The sequence below is a fragment of the Cornus florida genome, unplaced genomic scaffold (assembly GCF_030987335.1).
Source record: "Cornus florida cultivar Cherokee Brave unplaced genomic scaffold, ASM3098733v1 CherokeeBrave_3.0.0_Hap2_Chr01, whole genome shotgun sequence".
Classification (NCBI taxonomy): Eukaryota; Viridiplantae; Streptophyta; class Magnoliopsida; order Cornales; family Cornaceae; genus Cornus; species Cornus florida.
Window position 1 is genome coordinate 1892300 of NW_026775571.1, and position 21624 is coordinate 1913923.

General features: G+C 36.9%; 1 pseudogene; it reads right to left on the minus strand.

Annotated features, from left to right (window-relative positions):
- Positions 1-20496: 20496 nt before the first annotated feature.
- On the minus strand, positions 20497-20595 carry LOC132283488 (small nucleolar RNA R71; annotated as a pseudogene).
- Positions 20596-21624: the final 1029 nt, after the last annotated feature.

Below are 21624 nucleotides of genomic sequence, written 5' to 3' on the forward strand. Positions count from 1 at the left end.
TCGATCCAACTTTACTTCAGATCGATCGAACTTCTTTGATCTTATCCCCACCTACCACTTTTGTCTTTTTCCCAAAATATCTCAGATTTGTCATATTCCAAAAAGGCGCCGCCAAGGATTGATCGATCTGGTCACACTTCGATTGATCTGGCCAGAGTTCGATTGATTTCATCAGAATTCGATCGATCGGACTTCCTCAAGTCCGAAATAAAACAGAGTCCAGCTCATTAAAAGATGGCTCGTGGTACAATCATTGAAGGGGCCCTAGTGCACGAGACCTGACCATTGGGTGTGACACTTGAGCTACCCATATAAGGATTTTGAGCCATTTTACACAATGGAATGAATAGATAGATATTTTTACAATCTTGGAGAGGAGGCTAGAGAGTAGAGAAATATACACCATTTGGGAGTTCTTCCATTCATCTAGGGTTTCCATCAAGAAGAATATCAATCCTACCATGGAGATGGCCCTTGAGGGTTGGATGACTACATCAATGAGTGGTTAAACATCTTCTGGGGGCTAGAGTTAGCCCTAAGCATGCCTTCTAGATCATGATATTTTGTATTTTGAGGGGATTTGTGTTGTAATCTAGTCTTGACATTTGTTTTATATATGAATCTTGTTTCTACAATGATTTGTGTTGTTTAATACTTCCAATTGATCATTTCATTTTACTCATATATCTATGTATGCTAGAATAGATGTTCATGTGTTTATCTCTAGGTTTTGTGTTGTTAATGCATGTCTATGTGTGTTGATGCTATGAATCTAGAGATTGTCAAGGCATAATGCTTAAATAGAATACTCTTGTGGTTTATTTGATGGTTCATACTCATTTCTTGATGGATTGTGCCTCTACCTTAGTTTAATTAGTTTAATTTTCATGTCCTTAGCTTAGATGTAGTGTAGTTGCTTTACTTTCTTAGATGTGAAGACAATCCATGCTTGTTGTTTGATGTTCCATGCTTATGAATGTAAGTAGTATAATTCTCTAACTTGTTAATGTGTTGATTGTGAGCTTAAAGGAAGGAATAATGGCTTAGTTTGATATATTGTGCTATTCACTAGGTTGTCTAGACAATATATACTTAATTAGTCATCCATGCTTGTTGATTCAATTAATCACACCTCTTTGTATTGCAACACATATTTCCCCTCATTCGTTACACATTGAGCATCTAGAAAGGTGATGCTTAGTGGTGACCTCTAAATCCCAAGATCCATCTCTCTTATTCTCTACCCTTTATTTACCTTAGTTGCTTTGCATTGAATTTGTTTACATAGTAGTTTAATTAACCAATCAAACCATCTTTTGATCACTCAACCTACTAATCCAACCTTGTTTCCATTTCAAATACGCAACTAATCCCTTGGGACGATCCTTACTCACCCTAGCTATATTAGTAGTTAGAGGTAGTAATGGCATTTTATAAATTCAAACTTGGTCACACTTTCATTGCAATTTGGGGTGTTTACCGCGATAGAGCCACACCAAGTTTTGGCGCCGTTGCCGGGGATTTGGCAACGCCGTATTTTTGGGAATAATTTGGAATTAGTACTCTTTTGATCTTTTTTTTATTTTTTATTTTTTACTTTATTTTATTTTGATTACTTATTGTGTTTATTCTTGATTGGCAAGGTGAATTGAGCAAAGGAAGTCAAGTAAGGGAGAATTGAAAAGCAAGGAGCTAAGCTAAGCATAAAAAAGCTAAAATCTAAAAATTTGCAAAGTATAGCGAAACTTGAAACTAAATTGAAGTTGCTTAAGGACCCTTTGTGAGCCTTTCTAAACTCAATCTCTAGTTAAATTGTCGGCCCGCGTGGAGGCATGTTTTTACTTTCTTAGACAGATCGTGAGCCGACGTGGAGGCAATTTGATTTTTTTTTTGCATATTGTTCAAAGCATGGGAGTATGGGATCAATGTATGTGGAGGAGTGTTGATTATTGATTTGTTGCGGGGGCGAAGTGCTTGATTCTATTGTTTTGTTGGTGTGTTACTTGAGGTTTTGCGTGGTTCTTTCCTTACCCTTCATCTTAGGCATTCTAATGGAAAATCTAGAGGGTAATCTTGGCTATTTAGACCCACATTTAACCAACATCCCCACGGAGTTCGAGTTCCAATTCCTCCAATGATTCTTCGTGATCATTACAATCTTCATGAATATCATGCGCCAACTTGCATCATACTTTCTAATTTTGGGGCCGATCAGTATGAAATTAAGCCCGAAACCATTCAAATGTGTCCACTTTTCTATGACTTAGATGATGAGGAACCATATAAACATCTTTATGAATTTCTTAAAATATGCTCCACCGTGAAGTACATGAATGTTCCGGAAGAAGTTCTTAGACTACTTCTCTTCCCTTTCACTCTTAAGAATAAAACAAAACATTGGTTTAACAATTTGGGGGCAAATTCAATAACATCTTGGATGCAAATGCAAAGTGAATTTTTGAAAAAAATTTACCGCGTAAGCTTGACCAATTCAATGAGAACCGCCATTAGAGAATTTTCTCATAGGGAGGGAGAACTTTTACATAAGGCTTGGGAAAGATTGAATGACTTGCTAAGGAAATGTCCACACCATGATATTCCAAAATGGCAAGTTGTTCAATATTTCTACGAACGCCTATCTGACATTCACAAGGACATAGTTGATAGTTCATGCGAAGGTTCATACTTTGGTAAACATAAGGCTAATGTTTGGCACCATTTTAAAAAAATGAGTGAAAACTCTTTGCATAAATACCACACTTCCCGATTGGGCTATGTTTCTAATGAAAGTAAGAAGAATGTGAAAGTGTGTCAAATTGAGAGTCCAATGGAGATAGTAGCAGAGGTTAAAACTTTTTCTCAAAAACTTGATAAATTTTTATTGAGTCAAAAATCGGTTATCAAATCATCTCATTTCCATCACTCTTATCAGTTTTATGAGCCTTGCATGACTTGTTCTAATGTTTTACATTCTACCTCCAATTGTCCTCATGGATATGTGTTTAATAAACACTTTGAACAAGTCAATGCTACATTTGCTCACCCTTATTCAAATGTTTATGTTCCGGTGTAGAATGAAAGTTCAAATCCTTGTCAAGTTAAGCATTTTCAGAATCAGTATGTTCCTACTCATAAAAGAAATGAAGGTCCTCAAGGATCTATTTTATCTTCTTATCATCAAAGAATGAACCACTTCTCACATCCTCAAGTGTATGATTCTCAAAACTACTCTTATCATTCTCATGCACTGTCTAGTAATTCTACATTCGAAGATAAGGTCTTGGTGGCTTTGGGTAGTTTAGAAATGAACACTAACCTGTTGCATTCTCATTCTCAATCGATATCAAAACTTGAATCCCAAATTGGGACAATAGCTAATGTATTGAATGCAAGTGAAATTGGTAAATTGCCTAGCCAACCCGAAAGGAACCCAAAAGCCCAATACCTTGTGGAAGTAAACTCTACATCAAGGTGTCTTTCCCAAGAACGAGTGCAAGCCATTACTACCTTGAGAAGTGGCAAGCAAGTTGACAGTAGGGTTGAGAAACCAAGTGAAGTTAGTGAACCGGTGTAACCAAAAGTTGACACCCGTCCTATTCCCAGTCCTACTCCTACTTCCATGGAGGAAAATGTTCCAAATAGGAATTTTCAATCTTCTTCGTCGTCTCCTCAAGTTATAAGGTTTTATGAGCCAAAAGCTCCATTTCCATATGCTTTAAAAAAGACTTCACCTTTTGGGAGGCAAGAAGGAAAAATCCATGACATGATGGAGTTATTCAAACAAGTTAACATAAATCTCCCTCTCTTGGATGCAATTAGGCAAATTCCACCTTACGCAAAAATTTTGAAAGATCTTTGCACGCAAAAGAGGAAAAGCAAGGGACAAGGCCCTAAAAAGGTGTTCCTCACGGAGCAAGTGAGCTTCATCATTCAACATAACACTCACCTAAGTTCAAAGATCCCGGTGCTCCGACCATCTCATGCGTAATTGGAAACCATGAAGTTCGTAGAGCTCTTCTTGACTTAGGAGCGAGTGTTAATTTGATTCCTTACTCCGTGTATGTCCAACTAGGTTTGACTGAATTGAAGCCAACCTCGGTGGTACTTTACTTGTCCGATAGATCCATCAAAACACCTAGGAGCATGGTTGAGGACATTCTCATCAAGGTTGACAAGTTCTATTTCCCGGTTGATTTTGTAGTTCTTAACATCGAACCGGTTACCAACCCTACCAATCACATTCCAATCATCTTGGGAAGGCCATTCCTTGCCACTGCAAATGCAACCATTAATTGTAGATCCGAAGTTATGGACCTTTCTTTTGGTAACATGATAGTTAAGCTTAATGTTTTCAACGCAAGTCGACATCCCATAGATGAAGACGAGTGTTGTCTCATAGATGTTTTGGATGAGATTATAGAGGAGTCTATTCCTTCCATGATTATAAAGAAGCCAACCGAGGACAATCTTTCATCTCTTCTATCCGAGGATCCTCTTGCATCTTGTCTCCTTGAAATGTATGAGAATTGCGGGTTTGATAATGAAGGATCAATGAGTGAGGTTAATGAATTAATGGAATCCGTTGCAAGCTTGGATTTTCCACCTTGGAAAGTTCTAAAAGAACCTCTTCCACCACTCTCTAGCACTCCACCGGTCCCATCTTTAGTCTCTCTACCCACTCTTGAGCTTAAAACTCTCATCTCGATCTTAAGTGCGCCTTTTTGGGCCTGAAAGAGACTTTTCTAGTCATCATCTCTTCAAGTCTTTAAAAGGATCACGAAAATGTTCTCTTAATGTGCTGAAAGAAAATAAGGAAGCTATTGGATGGAGTGTGGTGGATCTAAAGGGAATTGACCCTTCTATTTGTATGCATCGCATTTTCATGGAAGAGGATGCAAAACCTTTTAGAGATGCCCAAAGAAGATTAAATCCAAATATGAAAGAAGTGGTTAAGAAAGAAGTTGTTAAACTCTTAGATGCCGGTATCATTTATCCAATCTCTGACAGCAAATGGGTGAGTCCAACTCAAGTAGTTCCCAAGAAATCGGGGATTACGGTGGTTGAAAATTCGAAAGGTGAGGCAATTTCTAAGCGTACTGCCAATTCATGGCGTGTATGCATTGATTACCATAAATTAATTACCGCCACTAGAAAAGGTCATTTCCCTTTACCATTTGTTGATCAAATTCTAGAGAGATTGGCCAGGCAAAAATATTATTACTTTCTTGATGGCTATTCGGGTTATAATCAAGTAGCCCTAGACCTTTTAGACCAAGAGAAAACCACATTTACTTGTCCTTTTGGCACATTTACTTATAGACGGATGCCTTTTTGGTTTGTGCAATGCTCCTGCAACATTCCAAAGGTGTATGATGTCAATTTTCTCGGATATGGTGGAAGAATATCTAGAGGTCTTTATGGATGATTTTTTTTTATCTTTGGGTCTTCATTTGATGCATGCCTCAAAAATCTAAATTTGGTACATAAAAGATGTTGTGAAACAAACCTCGTTCTAAGTTAGAAAAAGAGCCATTTCATAGTTCAAGAAAGTATTGTTTTGGGTCATGTCATCTCAAAAAGGGGAATTGAGGTTGATAAAGTGAAAGTTGAGCTTGTTTCTGAATTACCTCCACCTTCAATGGTGCGAGAGGTTCGCTCCTTTTTAGGCCATGTTGGCTTCTATCGCCGTTTCATCAAAGACTTTAGCAAAATTACTAGACCCTTTTGCAATCTTCTTGCCAAGGAAACACCATTCGTCTTTGATCAAGCATGCCTTGATGCTTTCCATAAATTGCGTGACTTATTGTCATCTACTCCTATTATGTAACCTCCCAATTGGTTATTACCTTTTGAAATAATGTGTGATGCCTCTGATTATGCCATAGGAGCAGTTTTGGGGCAAAGGGTAGGAAAACTTCCATGCGCCGTATACTATGTAAGCAAGACCCTCTCAGGAACTCAATTGAATTACTCCACTATCGAGAAGGAATTACTTGCTGTAGTGTATGCCCTTGATAAATTTTGATCTTATCTCTTAGGGTCAAAAGTCATTGTCTATTTTGATCATGCTGCTTTGAGGCATCTTTTGACAAAGAAAGAATCAAAGTCTCGTTTGATAAAATGGATTTTACTTCTTTAGGAATTTGATTTTGAAATCAAAGATAAGAAAGGCACCGAAAATGTAGTTGCCGATCATCTTTCAAGGTTAGTGGTAGAATCCTCCCTGAGTCCACCAATTCATGATTCATTTCTAGATGAATAACTATTCCAAGTCTCTAATGGGCAAATGCCTTGGTTTGCCGATATTGTGAATTTTCTTGCAATTAGCAAGCTTCCAACTAATTGGTCAAAGCAAGCAAAGAAGCGTTTCTTTGCCAACATCTGTAATATCCCTAGTTTTCAAAAGGATAAGATTGGAATTTAAATTTTATTTGATTTGCAATTTTAATTTGATTTTGTGGATAGGTGCTTAGGTGTCAAATTTTGAATTTGCATAGTGGTTTGGTTTAATTAATTGTTTTATTTAAATGGTTTGTTTTCTTTAATTAGGTTTATTTGAATTAATTAATTGTTTAATTATAGTTTTTATTTTCTTTAATTGAATTAAATTCACTTTTAATTATTTAAATGCTTTGTTATTTTATTTGAATGAGTTAATTAGGTTTACATTATTAGTATATTAAATTGTAGGGTTTTATATTACGTTAACTAAGGCCGACTAGGATTAGGGTTTAATTTTTCCATCATGGATTAGGATTGGGCTTAGGGTTTCTTAGTGCCTATATATATACTATTATGTGTCTTCAAAGGTTTTAGAACCCTATACACGTACAGCATAATAGAGAGAGAACAAAGAGGGAACAAAGAGAGATGGTGGGGGAAAAACAGAGGAAGAAACGAGGATTTTCATGAATTAAGGCTGAACCAAGGAGAGGAGGAAGGGGTGCTGCTTATGGGATTGAACCTAGGGCAACAATGGAGTGGATGACAGTCAGATGGTCGAAAAATCTGGACAGAGGATGGTAGATAAAAAAATTACAGAGGCAAGTTCTTTTCTTTCTCTCTCCCGTTGCCTGTGTTCTGTGCATACCTAGATGTCTCTAGGATTTTAATTGAATATTAATCTAACCTGGCATGCGTAATATATGTCAAGTTGATTATCAGTATGTGTATGGTTGTCTAAAACAATTCTTGATTAACTTATGTTTGTCGTCAATTTTAAGCTTACGGATTGGGACTGTTTTAATGGTTGAGTTAATTTGTACTGTTATAAACAAGGGTTTAGGGTGGTGTTGAATATATATAAGATAGTTAAGAGCAGTTTTGATTAGCTGTATATGATTTAGTATAGTTAGTGTTTATGCCTGCAAATTGAAAATTCAAGTTTTGTGTTAACGCATGATGAATCGGAGAGATTTTAAGTCACTGTAATAACTTCCAACTGTCGAACCAAACCATTGGGATGCTGCTGGATATATTTTAGACTGCTAAAACCAGTTGTAAAAAAGAACAGAGGGGTAGGAAGAGGCCAGAGTTGAAGCAGAGGTCAGAGACGAAGCTGAAGAGGAATGAGGCTCACAGAGGGGAGAGAGCCGACTCTGGGAAAACCAAGAGCCGGCTCCCACCTATAAAGAGCCGGCTCCAAGGTGGTTTAGAGCCGGCTCTAGGTTCTTTTAGAGCCTGCTCTCAATTTTCAAAGAGTAGGCTCTCCTTTAGTTGATGTTTTCTGCGTTTTTACTTTCTTGGTGCACTGTTTGGATGCTTTAAATAATTCTGATCATTATGGGACTTACTGGGGGGTTTAATATTTCTTTTAGGGTATGATTAAAACCTCCAATTAAATAAGTTATACCTCTAAGTCCATGGAACAAACAGTAGAATAGTTAAACCATTTTTCGTACTGTTAGCGGATGAAAGGAAACTGAATGTTTAATTTACGCTTAGCAATTTAGTGTAATATAAGATGATTATAAATATTATATTGGATGGATGATAGAGTCAATTATTTATTAGAATTGGCTTATACATATTCTAGGTTTTAATTACTGAAATAATAAACCCTTTCTGCAAATTTCATGGATTAAGGATAGGATTGTAAATGCTGAAATTTTGAACCTTGTCTGCAATTACATGGATTTTAGTCTGGGTTATTATGTTGACGAGATATGAAACTCATTCTGCAATTAATTAGGTTATGGATTTAATGGGATTTAAATTACTGAATTGTTATGCATTTTCTGTAATTTATATGGTCTTGGACGATAATTGCTGAACTAGTAAATCAGGCTCTAGCAATTACAGGTATGGTATTTGGATTATAGATGATGAACTAATTAAATTTTATTTATTATCTATTTGGATTATATGAATTTGTTTAATGTACTGCATAAAATGTTGCATCATTTACGGATCATTTGCATGTATGTACCAGTATGGGATGGTGACATACGGAAGGACGGATTAGATCAAAACGCTGATTCCAACCCATTCATACATACAAAATGGATTAACTAAAATAGTTTAATCCTACATGGTTTCATATCCTGTCAACTAAAACAGTTGAACGACATATTGGATGGTTGTTCATATTTTCTGTTAATAGGAAGGATAGGGATTTAATTAAAACATTTAAATCCTAATTTTATGTTGTGTCATGGCAACGAACAGTTGAGCGGCACTACATTGGTTTGGATGGGAATTTATATATATATAAATTATGGTACCGCGATCTGAGCTTGAGTCTTATAGTTGACGGTTAGGGAGCGTATATGCAGTAGGATGCGTAGCTAGCTATGTTGGTTGAGGTATACCCTGTTAGGCTTAGGTAGTTATGCCCACTCAGGTGCGTATTGCATGTTGCCTTCTATTCAGGATGAGACCCTCGGCATAGTTTCTATTACGGACTATATAGATATGGTTGAGACATCTAGGATGTATCTGCGTATCGGGTCTCTGTTTGGAATGTAGTTAGGATAGAACTTGTTCGTGGGCCTGACCTACTATTATTTTTCAAGTAACGGACGGTTCCAGGTCTTAGATCTTGTTCGTGCTGAGCAGAGACGACTTCTCGTTCTTCCGGCGACGTAGGAGCTTCTTCATGATTTAGCAGTGGAGTTCTTCAGTTGATGGTTTTAGTGTTGGAGTTTTTAGGGGTCCACTAGATGGATTCCTGAGTTGTATTAGAAATGGAGAATTTGGATGTGTCCGAATAATTCTTTATTAATTTAATTTTATTCTGAGGTTTCAATATTTGGATTATCATTCTAGTTTCTTTTCAGCAAATTTTTATTTATTCCTGCTTCCTTAATTGTATTCTATGTTCGTTTATTGCTAATTGGTTTGATATCCTCGGGTAATCGGGCATGGGCCTGGCTAACCCACATCCGGAAATCCGGGGGTATCACAACATCCGAAATTACTATTGGGAAGATCCTATCTTGTTTTGATATTGTCTATATCAAATTGTGAGAAGATGCATTTCGGAGAGTGAAATTCCAAGTGTGTTTGTGTTTTGCCAAACCCTTGCATGCGGCGGGCATTTTAGTGCAAAGAAGACCGCTTTGAAGGTGCTTCACAGTGGGCTATTCTGGCCCACCATCCATAGAGATGCCTATAATTTTTGCAAGGAGTGTGAGAGATGTCAAAAAATGGGATCAATGTCGAGAAGAGATATGATGTCCTTGACAAATATTCTTGTTGTTGAAATCTTTGATATTTGGGGCATTGATTTTATGAGTCCTTTTCCTATGTCTTATGGATTTCAATACATTTTGTTTGCCGTTGACTATGTCTCTAAGTGGGTGAATGCTTGTTCTACCAAAACTAATGACCACTCCATGGTTGTTCAATTCATTAAATCCAACATTTTCACTCGTTTTGGTATTCCAAGAGCCATGATTAGTGATGGAGGAAAGCATTTTTGCAATCAATTCTTAAGGAAATTATTTCTTAAGTACTCCGTTACTCATAAAGTCGCCACTCCTTACCATCCTCAAATAAGTGGGCAAGTAGAAGTTTCAAACAGGAAAATTAAACATATTCTTGAGAAAATGGTTAACACAACCCGGAAGGATTGGTCACGTAAGTTGAATAATGCTTTGTGGGCTTACCGAACGGCATATAAGACTTCCATTGGCATGTCTCCTTTTAGACTTGTTTATGGAAAGCCATGCCATCTTCCGGTTGAGCTAGAACACAAAGCTATGTGGGCAATTAAAAAGCTCAATCTTGACCTTAACAAAGCCGGACTTGACCTTATCAATCTTCATCTGTGATTTTACCGGACCAATGGGAGTTTACTCGAACCATTCCCAATTGAGTGAGTTCGAAGAGTTGAGACACAATGCTTATGATAATGCCAAACTCTACAAAGAGAGGACTAAAGCTTTTCATGACAAACACATTGTGAAAAAATCTTTTGAACCTGGTAAAAAAGCTGGGCTTTTCAACTCTAGATTAAAACTCTTTCCTGGGAAGCTACGAACTAAATGGGAAGGTCCGTATGAGATCATTTCTATTGCGTCTCATAGGGCAGTTGAAATTCAAAGTTTAAAGAATGGCAATACATTTAAGGTGAATGGGAAAAGATTGAAACGCTACATTAAGGGACAGGTTTTTCAAAGACATATGGAAGCTGCCCTTTTGGTTGATCAGATCTATGAAAAGATATAGTGATGCACTCAATGATCTCATGAGAAGTTCAATTTCTTGCATATTTTTGACTTTTCGATCGATCTCAAAAGAGGTTCGATTGATCGAACATCTTCTCTGCATCCAATCATCACTCTGTTCCATTGTTCAAAGATTCTTTGCATATTTTAGGTCTCTGCTTATCATGCGAACTTTCTTCCAGATCGATCTAATTAATTTTCGATCGATCCAGTTATCCCTTTGATTTATCTCAGTTTCATACTTAGAAAATTTTTGGATCTCTGTATATTTTGTCTCTCTGTGTATCATTCGAAGCTATTTGCAGATTTTTCGCATTTGGATCGATCGAAGTTGGATCGATTATTCTTGATCGATCAGGATGTTTCTAAAAAAAAAATCTCTTCCAGGGCAGCATTTCGTCTAGCTAGAGACGTTAAATTTAGCAATCATTGTCCATATTTTCTTGCATTTTGTTTCATTGTACATACTTTCATTCAAATTTTTTTTTTTTTTTAAAAAAAAAAACCTTTTACTGTTGTGCATGATATCTTATCTCTTCCATCTTGTGCTATATTGCCTTAGAGTGTATCATTTCATTTACCTCTTATCCAATTTGATATTTGATGTGAGTTTGCTAGTGTGGTTATTCAAATAGGTTGTTGATTCTAAGTTTAGGGAAGACCCTTTTCATATTGGATCATTGCCGGGTTTCATGCTTTCGCCACCACGGTATACTCTTTCCATCATTTCCATTGTTCTCATTGCACATTGAGGACAATGTGCGATTTAAGTTTGGGGGTATGGTGTCTTTGTTGCATTCTACTTGAAGTTGAGTTTTAAATGCATGATTGAGATGTGAAATCCAATACTAGTTATGATTTTGATCTTTTGAGGACTATATTGCTTAAAATTTAAAAATTGCTAGATTTGAGAGTCCAATACTCCTTGTATGCCTTGTGCATGCCATTTAGGAGTATTTTTTTTTTTAAAATATTGATATCTTGCTTGCACTTGTGGTCCACATCATCCTGATTTTGTGATTGTTTTGAGATTCACTCTAAAATTCTACACTAGCACAGGCACACACTAGCATTCATTTGTGGGGTACATGCTTTGTTGACTATTGAATCGGTTATATCCCAATTGAGCTAGAAGTGCATTGAAAGCTTTCATCTTGATAAAAGTGGATAACAAATCCATTTCATTGAGTAGCTGGGATTTTAGCCTCATCAAGCACTGAATTTCTCGCACCGAAAGGTGGAAGGCCCAAACTCTAGGTTAATAATTGAACTTGCTTACAAAAAAATATATATATATATATATATATATATATTGTTGCAAAAGCAAATAAAAAAGTGAGGACTTCTCCCAAGGTGAGACGTGGGAAATGATTAGATGGAGGTTGTTTTGATTTGTAGCCTAGTTGATTTGAGCTTGTAAGTCCTTAGGGGTGTTTGAACACTTAGTGCCCTAAAGCCGTCCGGTTTGGGAGTCATTGACCTAACACTCGACCTTATGGATCATTAGAAAGCTTAATAAATCAACACATTGCACTATGCTTCCATCTTTGATCCTTAGGGATAGAAAAAAAAAATCGAGTGAAAAGAATAATCGCACCTAGATCAATAAAGCTTTAACAAAAGGTCCACTCTTTGTTTTGATGATCGGTACTAGATTTGTGTGTTAGTTTGAGGGTAAGGATATGATTATTTCTTTAGTTGGCTTAGATAGCAACATATTTGATGCCAGTCCACTCAAAAAGAATTCTAGAGTTGTTTTGATTTGCATGATCATTTTCTTGATGTGTGGAGGACAATACTTGTTTGCTTGATGTTAAGATTTTGGGAGATTGGTTGGAAATAGTTGAAAAATTGCATACTTGAGGTAGTTTTCTCCCAATGCTTGTTTGCAATATTAGTGCCTCTTTCGTGAGAATGAGCTTAATGTTTATGAGTATCATATCTAGAAACCCTCACGATACTTCACTCGTCTACTAGGGGTAACCTAGGGGTTTAAAAGGCTTGTTGCATGTGCTAAATGCAATCGTGTTCCCTACGAAAGTGGCGTTATTATTTTATTGCTTTCTAGTTCTTAGTTATATAATTATTCATTTCAATCATTTACTTCATAGTTTATTACTAGGGACTAGCAATATTTAAGTTTGGGGGTGTGATGAGTGCTGAAAAGTGCGCATTTAAATCCCTTAAGCTCGAACATTCTAGAACCTTTATCTATCTTATTTTCCCGTCTTAAACTAATTTCATGTTATTGCCGTTTTCAGGCGCTTATCCTCAAAATAAGTCAATTCAGCCAAATTAGAGCATAAAAAAAAAAAAAGCAATCTCAAGCTAAATGGAAGAAAAGAGCAAATTGAAAGCAAAATGGTGAAAAACAGCAAGTTTCGATCGATCAGACATATCCCAGATCGATCTCACAGTGATCAATCCAGCCTTACCAAGATGGATCAAACCCCTTGTCCTTATCCTCAAGAATTTTCATCTTCGATCGATCCAACTTTCCTTCAGATCGATCGAACTTCTTTGATCTTATCCCCACCTACCACTTTTGTCTTTTTCCCAAAATATCTCAGATTTGTCGTATTCCAAAAAGGCACCACCAAGGATTGATCGATCTGGTCATACTTCGATTGATCTGGCTAGAGTTCGATCGATCTCATCAGAATTCAATCGATCGAACTTCCTCAAGTCCGAAATAAAATAGAGTCCAGCTCATTAAAAGATGGCTCGTAGTGCAATCATTGAAGGGGCCCTAGTGCACGAGACCTGACCATTGGTTGTGACACTTGAGCTACCTATATAAGGATTTTGAGCCATTTTATACAAAGGAATGAATAGATAGATATTTTTACAATCTTGGAGAGGAAGCTAGAGATTAGAGAAATATACACCATTTGGGAGTTCTTCCATTCATCTAGGGTTTCCATCAAGAAGAAGATCAATCCTATCGTGGAGATGGCCCTTGAGGGTTGGATGACTACATCAATGAGTGGTTAAACATCTTCTGGGGGCTAGAATTAGCCCTAAGCATACCTTTTAGATCTTGATGTTTTGTATTTTGAGGGGATTTGTGGTGTAATCTGGTCTTGACATTTGTTTTATATATGAATCTTGTTTCTACAATGATTTGTGTTGTTTAATACTTCCAATTGATCATTTCATTTTACTCATATATCTATGTATGTTAGAATAGATGTTCATGTGTTTATCTCTAGGTTTTGTGTTATTAATGCATATCTATGTATGTTGATGCTATGAATCTAGAGATTGTCAAGGCATAGTGCTTAAATAGAATACTCTTGTGGTTTATTTGATGGTTCATACTCATTTCTTGATGGATTGTGCCTCTACCTTAGTTTAATTAGTTTAATTTTCATGTCCTTAGCTTAGATGTAGTGTAGTTGCTTTACGTTCTTAGATGTGAAGACAATCCATGCTTGTTGTTTGATATTCCATGCTTATGAATGCAAGTAGTATAATTCTCTAACTTGTTAATGTGTTGATTGTGAGCTTAAAGGAAGGAATAATGGTTTAGTTTGATATATTGTGATATTCACTAGGTTGTCTAGACAATATATACTTAATTAGTCATCCATGCTTGTTTATTCAATCTATCACACCTCTTTGTATTGCAACATATATTTCCCCTTATTCATTACACATTGAGTATCTAGAAAGGTGATGTTTAGTGGTGACCTCTAAATCCCAAGATCCCTCTCTCTTATTCTCTACCCTTTATTTACCTTAGTTACTTTGTATTGAATTTGTTTACATAGTAGTTTAATTAACCAATCAAACCATCTTTTGATCACTCGACCTACTAATCCAACCTTGTTTCCATTTCAAATATGCAACTAATCCCTTGGGACGATCCTTACTCACCCTAGCTATATTAGTAGTTAGAGGTAGTAGTGGCATTTTTTAAATTCAAACTTGGTCACACTTTCATTGCAATTTGGGGTGTTACCGCGATAGAGCCACACCAAGTTTTGGCGCCGTTGTCAGGGATTTGGGAACGCCGTATTTTTGGGAACAATTAGGAATTAGTACTCTTTTGATCTTTTTTTTTTTTTTTTTACTTTATTTTATTTTGGTTACTTATTGTGTTTGTTCTTGATCGGCTAGGTGAATTGAGCAAAAGAAGTCAAGCAAGGGAGAATTGAAAAGCAATGAGCTAAACTAAGCATAAAAAATCTAAAATCTAAAAATTTTGCAAAATACAGCGAAACTTGAAATTGAGAACTAAATTGAAGTTGCATAAGGACCCTTTGTGAACCTTTCTAAACTCAATCTCTAGTTAAATTATCGGCCCGCGTGGAGGCATGTTTTTACTTTCTTAGATAGATCGTGAGCCCATGTGGAGGCAATTTGATTTTTTGTGTGCATATTATTCAAAGCATGGGAGTATGGGATCAATGTATGTGGAGGAGTGTTGATTATTGATTTTTTGCGGGGGCGAAGTGCTTGATTCCATTGTTTTGTTGGTGTGTTACTTGAGGTTTTGCGTGGTTCTTTCATTACCCTTCATCTTAGGCATTCTAATGGAAAATCTAGAGGGTAATCTTGGCTATTTAGACCCACATCTTATGAGACATCCGCCTCTTAACCAACATCCCCACGGAGTTTGACCTCCAATTCCTCCAATGATTCTTCGTGATCTTTACAATCTTTATGAATATCATGCACCAACTTGCATCATACTTCCTAATTTTAGGGCCGATCAATATGAAATTAAGCCCGAAACTATTCAAATATGTCCACTTTTCTATAGCTTAGATGATGAGGAACCATATAAATATCTTGATGAATTTCTTGAAATATGCTCCACCGTGAAGTACATGAATGTTCCGGAAGAAGTTCCTAGACTACTTCTCTTCCCTTTCACTCTTAAGAATAAAGCAAAACATTGGTTCAACAATTTGGGGGCAAATTCAATAACATTTTGGATGCAAATGCAAAGTAAATTTTTGAAAAAAATTTACCGCGTAAGCTTGACCAATTCAATAAGAACTGCCATTAGAGAGTTTTCTCATAGGGAGGGAGAACTTTTACATGAGGCTTGGGAAAGATTGAATGACTTGCTAAGGAAATGTCCACACCATGGTATTCCAAAATGGCAAGTTGTCCAATATTTCTATGATAGCTTATCTGACATTCACAAGGACATAGTTGATACTTTATGCGGAGGTTCATACTTTGGTAAACATGAGGCTAATGTTTGGCACCTTTAAAAAAAATGAGTGAAAACTCTTTGCATAAATACCACACTTCTCGGTTGGGCTATGATTCTAATGAAAGGAAGAAGAATATGAAAGTGTGTCAAATTGAGAGTCCAATGGAGATAGTAGCAGAGGTTAAAACATTTTCTCAAAAACTTGAAAAAATTTTATTGAATCAAAAATCGGTTACTTGCGTCATCTCATTTCCATCACTCTTATCAGTCTTATGAGCCTTGCATGACTTGTTCTAGTGTTTTACATTCTACCTCCAATTGTCCTCATGGATATGTGTTTAATAAACACTTTGAACAAGTCAATGCTACATTTGCTCACCCTTATTCAAATGTTTATGTTCCGGTGTGGAATGAAAGTTCAAGTCCTTGTCAAGTTAAGCATTTTCAGAATCAGTATGTTCCTACTCATAAAAGAAATGAAGGTCCTCAAGGATTTATTTTATCTTCTTATCATCAAAGAATAAACCACTTCTCACATCCTCAAGTGTATGATTCTCAAAACTACTCTTATCATTCTCATGCACTGTCTAGTAATTCTACATTCGAAGATAAGGTCTTGGTGGCTTTGGGTAGTTTAGAAATGAACACTAACCTATTACATTCTCATTCTCAATCGATATCAAAACTTGAATCCCAAATTGGGACAATAGCTAATGTATTGAATGCAAGTGAAATTAATAAATTGCCTAGCCAACTCGAAAGGAACCCAAAAGCCCAATACCTTGTGGAAGTAAACTCTACATCAGGGTGTCTTTCCCAAGAACGAGTGCAAGCCATTACTACCTTGAGAAGTGGCAAGCAAGTTGACAGTAGGGTTGAGAAACCAAGTGAAGTTAGTGAACCGGTGCAACCAAAAGTTGACACCCGGCCCATTCTCAGTCCTACTCCTACTTCCTTGGAGGAAAATGTTCCAAATTGGAATTTTCAATCTTCTTCGTCGTCTCCTCAAGGTATAAGGTTTTATGAGCCAAAAGCTCCATTTCCATATGCTTTAAAAAAGACTTCACCTTTTGGGAGGCAAGAAGGAAAAATCCATGACATGATGGAGTTGTTCAAACAAGTTAACATAAATCTCCCTCTCTTGGATGCAATTAGGCAAATTCCACCTTATGTAAAAATTTTGAAGGATCTTTACACGCAAAAGAGGAAAAACAAGGGACAAGGCCCTAAAAAGGTGTTCCTCACGGAGCAAGTGAGCTTCATCATTCAACATAACACTCACCTAAGTTCAAAGATCCCGGTGCTCCGACCATCTCATGCGTAATTGGAAACCATGAAGTTCGTAGAGCTCTTCTTGACTTAGGAGCGAGTGTTAATTTGATTCCTTACTCCGTGTATGTCCAACTAGGTTTGACTGAATTGAAGCCAACCTCGGTGGTACTTTAATTGTCCTATAGATCCATCAAAACACCTAGGAGCATGGTTGAGGACATTCTCATCAAGGTTGACAAGTTCTATTTCCCGGTGATGAGCGCTGAAAAGTACGTATTTAAACCCCTTAAGCTTAGGCATTCTGATACCTTTATCTATCTTTCTTTATCGTTTTAGATTGATTTCGTATTATTTCCATTTTCAGGCACTTATCCCGAAAATAAGCTAACTCAGCCAAATAAGAGCAGAAATGAAGCAATTCTGGGATGAATCAAAGAAATGAGCCAAGTGGAAGCAAAAGGAAGAAAAAAGTGGAATTCAACATCTTCGATTGATCTCAGATCAAAGTTCAATCGATCCAATATGATCGATCTCAGCCCTTCAAGATGGATCAGAGCCATGATGACATTTTCAGAGATCTCAAAAGTTTGATCGATCCAACATCATTCCTCGATCGATCGAACTACCTTGTCCTTATCCAAATGATTGATAGTATCTAGTTGTACCACCCTACCAACCACTTTTGTCCTTTTCCGAAAAATATCTTCAAAATATCTCAGATTTGTTTTTATCCAAAAAGCGCCACCATTGAGGATCGATCCAACTTCAGTTCGATAGATCTCAGCCATATTCGATCGATCCAAGTCCAAGGTTCGATCGATCGAACTTCCTCCAGTGCGAAAAAGTTAAATTTCCAGCTCACAAAAAGTTGTCATTTATCCAATCACTGGGGAATATTTGTTGTACGACCCCAGCTTATTTTAGGTGTCATTTGACCTACGTATATAAGAATAATGATTACTTTTTACATCATATCACATCATATCATATCATACCTTGTAGAACTCTTGGAGAGGAAGCTTAGAGGAGGAGGAGGCTAGAGACACCATTGTAGACTATTCATCAACCAAGGAGCAAATCTCTACTATGGAGTTAACCCTTAAGGGTTGGAGAAGTACTACCATGAGTGGCTAGACATCCTCTTGGGGCTAGAGTTAGCCCCAAACATGCTTTCTACATCTTGATTTTGTGTATTATTGAGGGATTAGTGTTGTAATATATGTTTTGGCACTTTTATATATATAGATCTTATTTATTCAATGATTATGTGGTTTAATGCTTTCAATTGATCATTTCATTCTATCCATATGTCTATGTATGTTAGAATAGATGTTCATGTGTTTGTCTTTATTTCTTGTGTTATTGATGCATGTCTATGTGTATTAATGCCGTAGATCTAGAGATTGTCAAAACATTGTGCTTAATAGAATGCTTTTGTAATTTTCTAGATGGTTCATGCTCATTTCTTGATGGATTGTGCCTCTCCCTTAGCTTAATTAGTTTAATTTCATGTCATTAGCTTAATTGTAGTGTAGTGGTAGCATAGTTGTTAGATGGGAGGACAATCTATGCTTGTTGTTTGATGTTCCATACTTTTGAATGCAAGTAGCACATGTCTCTAACCTTGTGGTGTATTTGGTTTGTGAGCTTAATGAAATGATTATTGACTTGCTAGATATATTGTGCTTTTCACATGCTATTTAGACAATATATACTTAATTGTTAGATATATTGTGTTTTTCACATGTTGCTTAAACAATATATACTTAATTGGTCACCCTTGCTAATTAAATCAACCAAACAAACACACACATAAATATTGCAACACACATTTCCCTCATTAGTCACTTGTTAAGGGTATAGAAAAGTATTGTTTGGTGGTGACCTCTAAACCCCAAGATCTTTCTCTTATTTACTCTTCATTACATTCAATTATTTAGTTTAATTTTCTCTCTAGTTTAATCAACCAACCAACTATTTGTTTGATCACTCGACCTACTAACCCTAATAATAATTCCACAACCAAATTTGACTCCAATCCCTTGGGACGATCCCTACTCACCCTAACTATATTTTTAGTGAAGGTAGTAGTGGCTTTTTTAAATGTAAAACTTAGCCTTCGCCTTAATGCACACTCTCTAAGCTTATGGTGTAGCGACGCACCACAGTTTTTCGCGCCGTTGCCGGGGATTAGGCAACGTCGTATTTGTGGAATTCATTAGGAATTAGTACTCTTTTGATCGTGTCTTTACTTTTTTTTTTTTTTTTTTTCTTTTGATTACTTATTGTGTTTTTCATCTTTGACAAGGAGCATTGAGCTAGGAAGCAAGCAAAGGAGCTAAGCAAGAAAGGAAAAATGCTAAAAAAATTTAAAAATTGCTAAGCTAAGCTATAAATTTGGAGTTGAAGTGCTAAAGGACCTTTGTGAGCTTTTTCTTACTCAATCCCTTAGTTAAATCGTCGGCCCGTGTGGAGGCTTGCTTTTAACTTCTTAGATAAATCGTGAGCCCGCGTGGAGGCATTCTTAATTGTTCTTTGCATCATTGTTATTAAAGCATAGGAGTATGGGTTAAGTGTTTGTGGAGGAAGTTTCATTGAATTGTTGTGAAGTCGAAGTGTTTGTTCATTCATTGTGTTTATGTGTTTTTACATTGTGCATGCATGGTCGTAGATCACTAAGACCAACTCTTGTCCCTCTTGATTTGCATCTTGAATCCGTAGTTAGAAATCCTAGGGGAAGAGGAAGTTCTAGTTCTACCCAATCCATTACATCAATGGAAGGCCATAATGAGGAGCATGTAGAGGGCCTTGGTCACATAGACCAACAAGGTATCCTTCATCCAAATGTGCATCATGAGAACATGCAAGCACCATTAGACATGCCTAGGCCATTCAGTCACCAACCACAACAACAACAAGGTGAAGTTTCATTTGGAATGCTAAGGCCAATGAATGCTCCACAACCTCCCATCATTCAAGGAAATCAAAATCAAGGTGCCCATGTTGCACCTCAAATTGCTAATCCTCCACTTGCTTTAAGAGATCACTATATGCCTAATGAATACAATGCACCCACATGCATTCAATTGCCACCATTTAGAGCACATCACTATGAAATTAAGCCACAAACCATTCAAATGCTTCCTAACTATCATGGACTTCCAAGTGAAGAACCTTACAAGCATTTGGATGAGTTTCTAGAAGTATGTTCCACCGTAAAATATACGGACAGCTCTTAAGACTCAAACTTTTTCCATTCACCTTAAAAGACTAGGCAAAATATTGGTTTAATAATCTTAGGCCTTTTTCAATCACTTCTTGGGCAGAAATGCAACAAGAGTTCTTGAAGAAGTACTATCCGGTTTCTAAGACCAATGCTATGAGAACCTCAATTCGGGAATTTTCACATGGGGATGGAGAAACGTTTCATGAGGCATGGGAATGCTTTAATGAATTGCTTAGGAAATGTCCACATCATGACATGCCTAAATGGCAATTAGTTCAATATTTCTTTGAGAGCTTATCGGACAATTACAAAGGCATGGTTGATGCTTCCATGGTGGCTCATACATTGACAGGCATGAGGATGACGTGTGGCGTCTTTATGAGAGCATGAGTGAAAATTCTTTGCATAAAATATTATCATCCAAGAATGGTAGAAATTCACAAGGTAGGAAGAGTGTTGGCTTACATCAAGTTGACCATTCAAATGAAATAGCCGCCGAAATGAAGTCTTTATCTCAAAGGTTTGATCAATTTTTTATTAACCAAATCTCGGCGAACCAAATATCTTCCTTCCTTAACCATTCTCATCGTGCATCAAATGAAACATGTATGACTTGTTCTAGTGTTCTTCATTCTACTTCTCATTGTCCTCATGGACAAGTGCAAAATGAACCTAATGAACAAGTCAATGCAGCTTTTGTGAACCAAGGGAACAATCCTTATGGTACTCATTATAATTCAAGTTGGAGAAATCATCCAAATTTCTCTTGGAAAAACCAATGAGAGGGCTTAAACCCTTCCCAAGGTGGTTTTCAAGGGAAGTACATTCCACCTCCACTTTAAAACCAAGGATCCCAAGGTTATAGACCTTATCAATCACAAGGGAATCAATTTGCTAACTCTCATTTTCCCAACCAATCTTATTCCCAAGGAAATGCTAGAAGTCCCGCCTTTGAAGAAAAAGTTTTGAATGCTTTGGGCACTTTAGAGGCTAACACTCAATTACTTCATTTCCACTCTCAATCTATTGTGAAGCTAGAAACCCAAGTAGGGCAGATAACTAGCACCTTAAATGCTAGAGAGAAGGGAAAGATGCCTATGAATGCCCCACCTAAGCAACAATGTGTTGTGGAAACCCATTCCTCATTGGAAGGCCACACCATTGAGCATGTCAATGCGGTGACTACCTTGTGGAGTGGTAGGATTGTGGACAATCAAGTCAAAAAGTTCAATGAAGAGAGTGAACCGGTGCAACCTCAAGTTGTCACTCGTCCCGTTTCACATCCC